General features: G+C 32.4%; 1 long non-coding RNA gene across 1 annotated transcript; it reads left to right on the forward strand.

Moving 5' to 3' along the window:
* Positions 1 to 331: 331 nt before the first annotated feature.
* Positions 332 to 1,112, forward strand: LOC143070468 (uncharacterized). The gene is made up of 2 exons (XR_012976534.1): positions 332 to 452; positions 924 to 1,112. It is a non-coding gene; the product is annotated as an uncharacterized LOC143070468 (long non-coding RNA).
* The last annotated feature ends 6,733 nt before the right edge of the window (positions 1,113 to 7,845 follow it).

The following is a 7,845-nucleotide window of genomic DNA, read 5'->3' on the forward strand; positions in this document are numbered from 1 at the left end:
ATCCTTTGTCTTGTGTCGTTGTTTGATTCAAAGGGTCAAAATTTTATATGGTTCAAATCATGTAAAAAAAAACGGAAAGAGGAAAGAGGAAAACATAATAATGTTATATAACTGAACTAAAAAACAATATTTTGAATATATATACAAACCAAAACCAGTGATGACAGATGGAACAGTTGATATTTTGGGTGTATGATCAACCATTAGATCGTTAGTTGATTATATAGACATATTAAATTGTACTTTATATTGGTATGACGAAACATTTTGTTTTGACTCTTTTTGTCTTCATTGCTGTATATTGGTGTTAAAATTAAATCTGTAATATTTTTCAGGATTTGGATATAATTTTGCTACCTTCGTATTTGCTATTGCAAATTGTTAACAACAAATTGAAATGAACTGGAATATTTTAGTCTCAAGGACACAGGAATGTAAATTTACAAACCAAAGTAAGCAATTTTAAGATGAAATTGACAAATTGTCTTTTATGATTCCTTATGGTTTTTTTCATTTTTTTGTTGTTGTCTGTAAATCTATTTATTCTTACAATAACTCACAGAAACATTCGTATATGTATAAAAATACAAATACTTACATATTTTCAAGAAATACTTTCGTGTTATGTTGTTTGTGGACCATACAGAAAAACTCACAGTCTGGCATTAACCTATAAATGTTAATAATATTATATTTCCAGAACAATGATTAAAAGAACTATCATTATCATATAACAATAGATATGTTTTACCGCAAATTATTTTGTTACGATGTGTTTATATTTTTGAACATTTTAAACAAAGGAGAATTTTGGTTTACGGTTTAACATGCTCTGTCTATGTTTGATAGACAAACATTAGTGATTTCTCCTTGATATGTACAACAAACTATAAAATGAAAACCTTTTAATCATTTTATTTCAGTTCATCTCATTCAGTTTTGGGACAACGGAATTGTAGAGACAATAAACATGGTTTGCCATTCTACGAAAGAAAATACACTTGATCTGATTGGACTATTTGTTTTCTATCACTCTATGTCAATAGTGTCAGCTTGTGCAACAACTGCAACGGAATTTGATAAAAATAAATGAAATAAAGATAGCAGGTCAAGCTTGCTGTGTCTGGTTATTATATGAGTATAGTGCTTAAGGTGGTATGGGTGTCTTCCTCCATCTTGGATTGTAAAAAACAAAGAACCAAAGGTCCAGATTTTCAATCAAGTTAGCAAAATTTGATGCAGTAATGCAGATATTTAATGTGAATTTTCATTTATAAGAACCAATTTATAAGAATATAACTTATAAATATTAATATTTTTGCAAATGTTAATTATTTTTGGTTGTTTTTTTTTTTTTTTTTTTTTTTTAATTAGCATTTTAAGGGGAGGTAACTCTAAAACAGTGCATTTTCTGAAGGATTCTACATGGAATTTTCCTATTTTGTATTTTAGCTGGAAAAAACGTACGGTGGCCCTATTTTTTCTTTTCATATTCTCAAAGCAGTGTCTCAAAGCTATCTTTTTCTGAAGTATTTAACAATTCTATCATTTTGTTTAGTTTCTAATCACAAAATGGTGTTTTTTCCTGTATAATCCATACAAAATGTGTCATTTTGTCCTGTCTTGTAGCTTGAGAAAATGCGCGGTGACCTATCATTTTTATTATATTTTTCAACATGTATCAATAGATACTACGTTTTGGCAAAATATGAACAAATTCTATCATTTTTATTTTAGACTCCCATACCACCTAATGGACTTTTTTGTTCGGTCTCAATTTCTACTCAAATCTAGTTCATGAGAAAGTGAACCGAATTTGTAACCACACATCGAGTTCACCATCATGAACGGTAGGGTTAATCTTTACCATAAATAAAGGCAACAGTAGTATACCGCTGTTCGAAAATCATAAATCGATAGAGAAAAAAACTAGAGGGTCCAAGGACCCTGTGTCGCTCACCTTAGATTTTTGTTGACAATTAATGCATGAAAAAACAATAATACTTTTTGTTAAAGGAAACTTTGTGAACCAAAATGTAATTTTTCTTGTGATTACACTAATTTAACTAGTTTATTATTTTCACTTTTGAGGTCTAAAACACACTTTTCAAGTATTGTGTTGTTCTCTCATGGACATACATGTCTATATATTTGTTCTATATAAACTCATCATCGATATAAGGACTACATTTTGTATATATGCCAGATGCTATCATTACTGGCCAAGGATCATCAAGGAAACTTTAATTGATTTTGACATGTTCATCATATATAAGTTGTTCAATTGGTTATGACAGCAGATAGACTTTGACCTATCAAACAAATTTATCCTTGTCAGATTTGCTTTAAATGCTTTAGTTTCTGAGATTTTAGCCAAAAACTGCATTTTACCCTATGTACTATTATTAGTCATGTCTGCCATCTTGGTTGGTAGACAGGGTCATCGAACACATTTTTTAAACTAGCCCAGTAGTTTCAGAGGAGAAGATTTTTGTAAAAGATTACTAAGATTTACGAAAAATGGTTAAAAATTGACTATAAAGGGCAATAACTCCTAAAGGGGTCAACTGACCATTTCGGTCATGTAGACTTATTTGTTAATCTTACTTTGCTTAACATTATTGCTGTTTACAGTTTATCTCTATCTATAATAATGTTCAAGATAATAACCAAGAACAGCAAAATTTCCTTAAAATTACCAATTCAGGGGCAGCAACCCAACATCAGGTTGTCCGATTCATCTGAAAATTTCAGGGCAGATAGATCTTGACCCTATAAACAATTTTACCCCCATGTCAGATTTGCTCTAAATGCTTTAGTTTTTGAGTTATAAGCCAAAAACTGCATTTTACCCCTATGTTCTATTTTTAGCCGTGGCGGCCATCTTGGTTAGTTGGCCGGGTCACCGGAAACAGTTTTTAAACTAGATACCCCAATGATGATTGTGGCCAAGTTTGGTTTAATTTGGCCCAGTAGTTTCAGAGGAGAAGATTTTTCTAAAAGATAACTAAGATTTACGAAAAATGGTTAAAAATTGACTATAAAGGGCAATAACTCCTAAAGGGGTCAACTGACCATTTGGGTCAGGTTGACTTATTTGTATATCTTACTTTGCTGAACATTATTGCTGTTTACAGTTTATCTCTATCTATAATGATATTCAAGATAATAACTAAAAACAGTAAAATTTCCTTAAAATTACCAATTCAGGGGCAGCAACCCAACAACGGGTTGTCCGATTCATCTGAAAATTTCAGGGCAGATAGATCTTGACCTGATGAACAATTTTACCCCCATGTCAGATTTGCTCTAAATGCTTTGGTTTTTGAGTTATAAGCCACAAACTGCATTTTACCCCTATGTTCTATTTTTAGCCATGGCGGCCATCTTGGTTGGTTGACCGGGTCACCAGACACATTTTTTAAACTAGATACCCCAATGATGATTGTGGCCAAGTTTGGTTAAATTTGGCCCAGTAGTTTCAGAGGAGAAGATTTTTGTAAAAGTTAACGACGCCGGACGACGACGGACGACAGACGACGGACGACGGACGCCGGACGCCAAGTGCTGAGAAAAGCTCACTTGGCCCTTTGGGCCAGGTGAGCTAAAAATCCGAGTTACAAACTCAAACTGAGGGAAACGCATCAAATATAAGAGAACTACGACACAACAGAAACGCAACATTAAAATGGAACACACACAGAAACGAGCTATAATATAACAATGACCATTTCCCTTCATACTCATTTTTTCTTTTTCCGAGGAGCAATTTAAACATTCAAATAAGTATGGATATCTATCATAAATTGTATTTCTTTATGTTCTAAAGTCATTCAAGCAACAGTAGTACACCGCTGTTCAATAGTCATAATAACATAAAAAGTATCAATTTTTCTACACCAATTGCACATTTTGACAATCAATGTCTCTCGATTGATGCCCGACGACAAAATATTTGAAAATCCAAATGAAAAGCTGAGAAAAAAGGTTAAGACAAAGCCGTACAAGGAATCAGAGCTTGGTATGAAGGAGATGCATTCCCTAATTTTAAACATATTCAAATTTTGTAACAGCAATTTTTAATAACATAAAATCCGTATTCATAAATCGATTAAGCGAAAACAAACACGGGTCACAAAACAAAACTTAGGGAAACACATCAAAATCATATTTTTGTTCCTTCGATCCGGAGAAATTAGTGTATCTACATATTTGTTTGCATATGCCGAGTTATTCCTTTTTTCCAATTCGCACAACTGTATGCACATGTTAAGTTAGTGATATGCCTATCGCATTGTATTATTGTGCTAAAGGAATATTTATCTATTCTTGTCTTTCATTTTTGCTAATGTGTTTTTTCTGTATACCTTGTTACGTTTCTCTGTTACATATGACGTGGCTATGTACATGTGCATCCCGTCATTGTGTTATTCTGCTATAGCAGATTTTTGTATTCTTGGCTTTCATGTTTGCTAATGTGCTTTGTCTATATTCTTTTTTGTGTTTCTTTCTTACGCGTGACGTGGCTCTATACTTATACATCCAGTCCTTGTGCTATGGTACGTTTTTGTAATCTAGTCTTTCACTTTTGCTTATGTGCTTTTTCTATATGCCTTTTTGTGTTGCTTTGTCACATATTTGTTTGTTTTAAAGTGATTAAGATTATATAACAGTGTTGACTGCCAGTCTGGTGTACGCCTATTTTGACATTTTACCTATTATACGTCTGTTAGTTTTGTTCACACATCGTTGTCGAATTATATGTTTTTATGCGACTGTCATACAAGTGAGAGGTTTCATTACGCACTTTCTCTTTCGAATTTCCCTCGGAGATCGGTATTTTTTTTTATTTTACTTTTTTATATAAAGGATGTATAAATAATATCAGACAGGTAAACTTCCTTCCTAAATGCGTTCCTGTGTTAGTTTTTTATCTAAGTTTTCAGAGGGTTATGTACGCGACAACTTCGGTTGTTGGTGTTATAACACGTATCATAAAACTCCTGCTGTTTACTTAGACCAGAAGAGGAGAGTCTTGATGTTACACCATATTTCAAATATGTAGTAAGAATATTAACTCTGTACACCATTGAGGGATACCTATATACAAAATATTATTAAAATTTTTAATAATTTCAATTTTATAAAATTGCAGTCAGCAATAACACTGAGGCATATGTCTGCACTTTTAAATTGAAGTCTACCGGTCATTATAACAATCACCATAAAGTATATTAATGATTGGTTTTTTTTATTGAGATCATCTGTATAACTTATGTTTCTTTTAATATGCAACTTTATTCTTTTTTTTTGTTCATGAACATTAATAATGTGTTAACTGTCGATACACACATATTTATAGTCTCTTTTTTTTTCTTCGCTGTGAATACCACTGTCACTCTAATATAATTATAATCAATTTAACTATTGTCATTTTATTGTCTTAATACTGTATGCCATAACAATTTAATGTAAATGTGTTTGTGCTAATAAATATTGTTTATTGTTTATTGTCTATTAATAATGCAGTAAACCTTCTATAAATTTATTCCGGATAATTACGTTACCTCTCCCAAATGATTTGTGAAATACTTTTACCGCTTCTTTTAAAACAAAAAGAGGTAAGTGTTTATATCGCAATTATTTTATTTGATATATATGGGAATAATAAAACTGGTTGTGGTCTCCTAAGGATTTAAATTTTCCAATAATTGGTCGATTGCACTTCCATTTAAAGTGGTTCAATGTATCCATAGGACATGCAATTCTCTGATAATTATCCCAAAATGTGATAAGTGTATATATATGAACACTGCATTATGCGGCCACTCATGTGTGTCATAAATCGTATTTCACTGTTTGTTAGAGTTTAAATTATCAAATGTCACTAAAACATCGTTTAGATTAGTTTAACTTAATAGAATGATCGAATGGCGCCTATCGGGAAAACAGGGCCGTAACTACATTGAGGCAAATGAGGCAAATGCCTCATGTTTTAAATTTCAAAAAAAAAAAATACATAAAACAAAAGATTGTCTTCATATGATTGTCTTCGTATCAAATTATTTTCACTGAAAGTGTCTTGCAAGAAGCAAGTTCTCTTCACTCTCTGATGTCGCCCCTGCATATTTTTCATAATCCTTGTTTTTATTTTACTTTTGGTTTTCAGAGTTGATGGTCTATTGTTTGTACTTCTGTGTCCCGGGTTTGTCTTTTGTTCATTTATTGTCCTACTTAATGACTAGTCTGAGTGTTGATTTTCAATTGTAAACGTGTCACACTGTGTAATGTTGCATGTCCACCGATGTCCAGGCATTATGCGAGAAAATATTTTAAGAATATACGATGCTACTGGACACAGAAAAAAGTGTCGTTTCTGCATGGAGAATTGAACTTGATATCAAAGAATACGAAACTGCCTTTCTTGTATATAAAACCATACCCAATTTTTTCTTAGTATGGATTGCAAAATTAGGTATTTTCTGTAGGTGAGATATGCACAGAAGTGATAGATATGTATTATAAATATAAAAAATTGAATATCTTAATCAACAACAGAATAAAAAAAAATAACTGTATCATATATCAAAGCGCCTGTGGATAAAACTAGATAGCTGACATGATTTAAATTAAAGTAAGACCACCAATTTCCCAGTATCAAATCATTTGTTGAAAAAAAACATCAATGTATTGCCATATGACCTTTTAAATTCAAGGGTTAAATTTGCATTAAGTCGTGTTCAGACCCTTTAACAGAAAATAAAGGAATATGAAGTACATGTGCACGGGAGCTAATTGCACACGATGTCAATGTATAAAAAAAATACAAATGATCAATGGTCAAAGTTTTTATTCCTGTTCTTCATCTTGATAGTTGCTGGAGGGTCTTCAATAATGAAAAAAACATAAATACCGTAAAACAAGGTCAATATGGTCCCTAGTGTCGACTTGAGAAGTACTAGTATTTAACGTATATTACTGCACTAATGACTGTCACTATATTTAAACTGTCTAGTCATAAAAAAATCTCAAGTCAGCACAATACAAGACAAGAACAGACAGACAGATCCGGTATTAATGATTATGAGAATTACGATTTTTGCTTTATCCTACATATCGGTCTTTTAATGTTTTGAATTTCCCTGAAACTTTAAAGTCTTAAATAACAATGAATCTATGTTTTTGCTTTGAGACCAGAATATTGTCGAAAAAATAGCTAAAAATGATTTGCGTTTCTATGTAAGAAAGAGTCCGGGAAACGCTCAGAATGCACGATTTTGCGTTATTTTTCCCAGAGTTTCTGGTGGCAAGCGGCCCCCAGACCCCTCGCCAATTTTTTTTCGCCTCGCTACGCTCGGCGAATATATTATGCCTCAGTATTAAAAGGGGCTAGTTACGGCCCTGGAAAAAAGTAAAATCACAAAAATACTGAACTCAGAGGAAAATCTAATCGGAAAGTCCATAATCACATGGCAAAATCAAATGACAAAACATATCAAATACGAATGGACAAGAACTGTCATATTCCTGACTTGGTACAGGTATTTTCAAATGTAGATGTGTTATGTACATGATGCAAGGTGTGGTAGGCATTTGACTCCGGAATAGACTGGCATATGTGAAAGGGAAATGACCTAATTATTAGTATATGAAACTAATTAGATATAAAAAAAAATCTCATTATCATTTGCGGGTGATAGCTAGAGGTATATTTTTCGATGCCACTGCTTGTGGACGTTTCGTCCCAGAGGGTATCACCAGCCCAGTAGTCAGCACTTCGGTGTTGACATGAATATCAATTATATGCCTGGTCATTTTAGTAAATTTCCTGTTGACAAAACTTTT

This window comes from Mytilus galloprovincialis, chromosome 4 (genome assembly GCF_965363235.1).
Source record: "Mytilus galloprovincialis chromosome 4, xbMytGall1.hap1.1, whole genome shotgun sequence".
Lineage (NCBI taxonomy): Eukaryota > Metazoa > Mollusca > Bivalvia > Mytilida > Mytilidae > Mytilus > Mytilus galloprovincialis.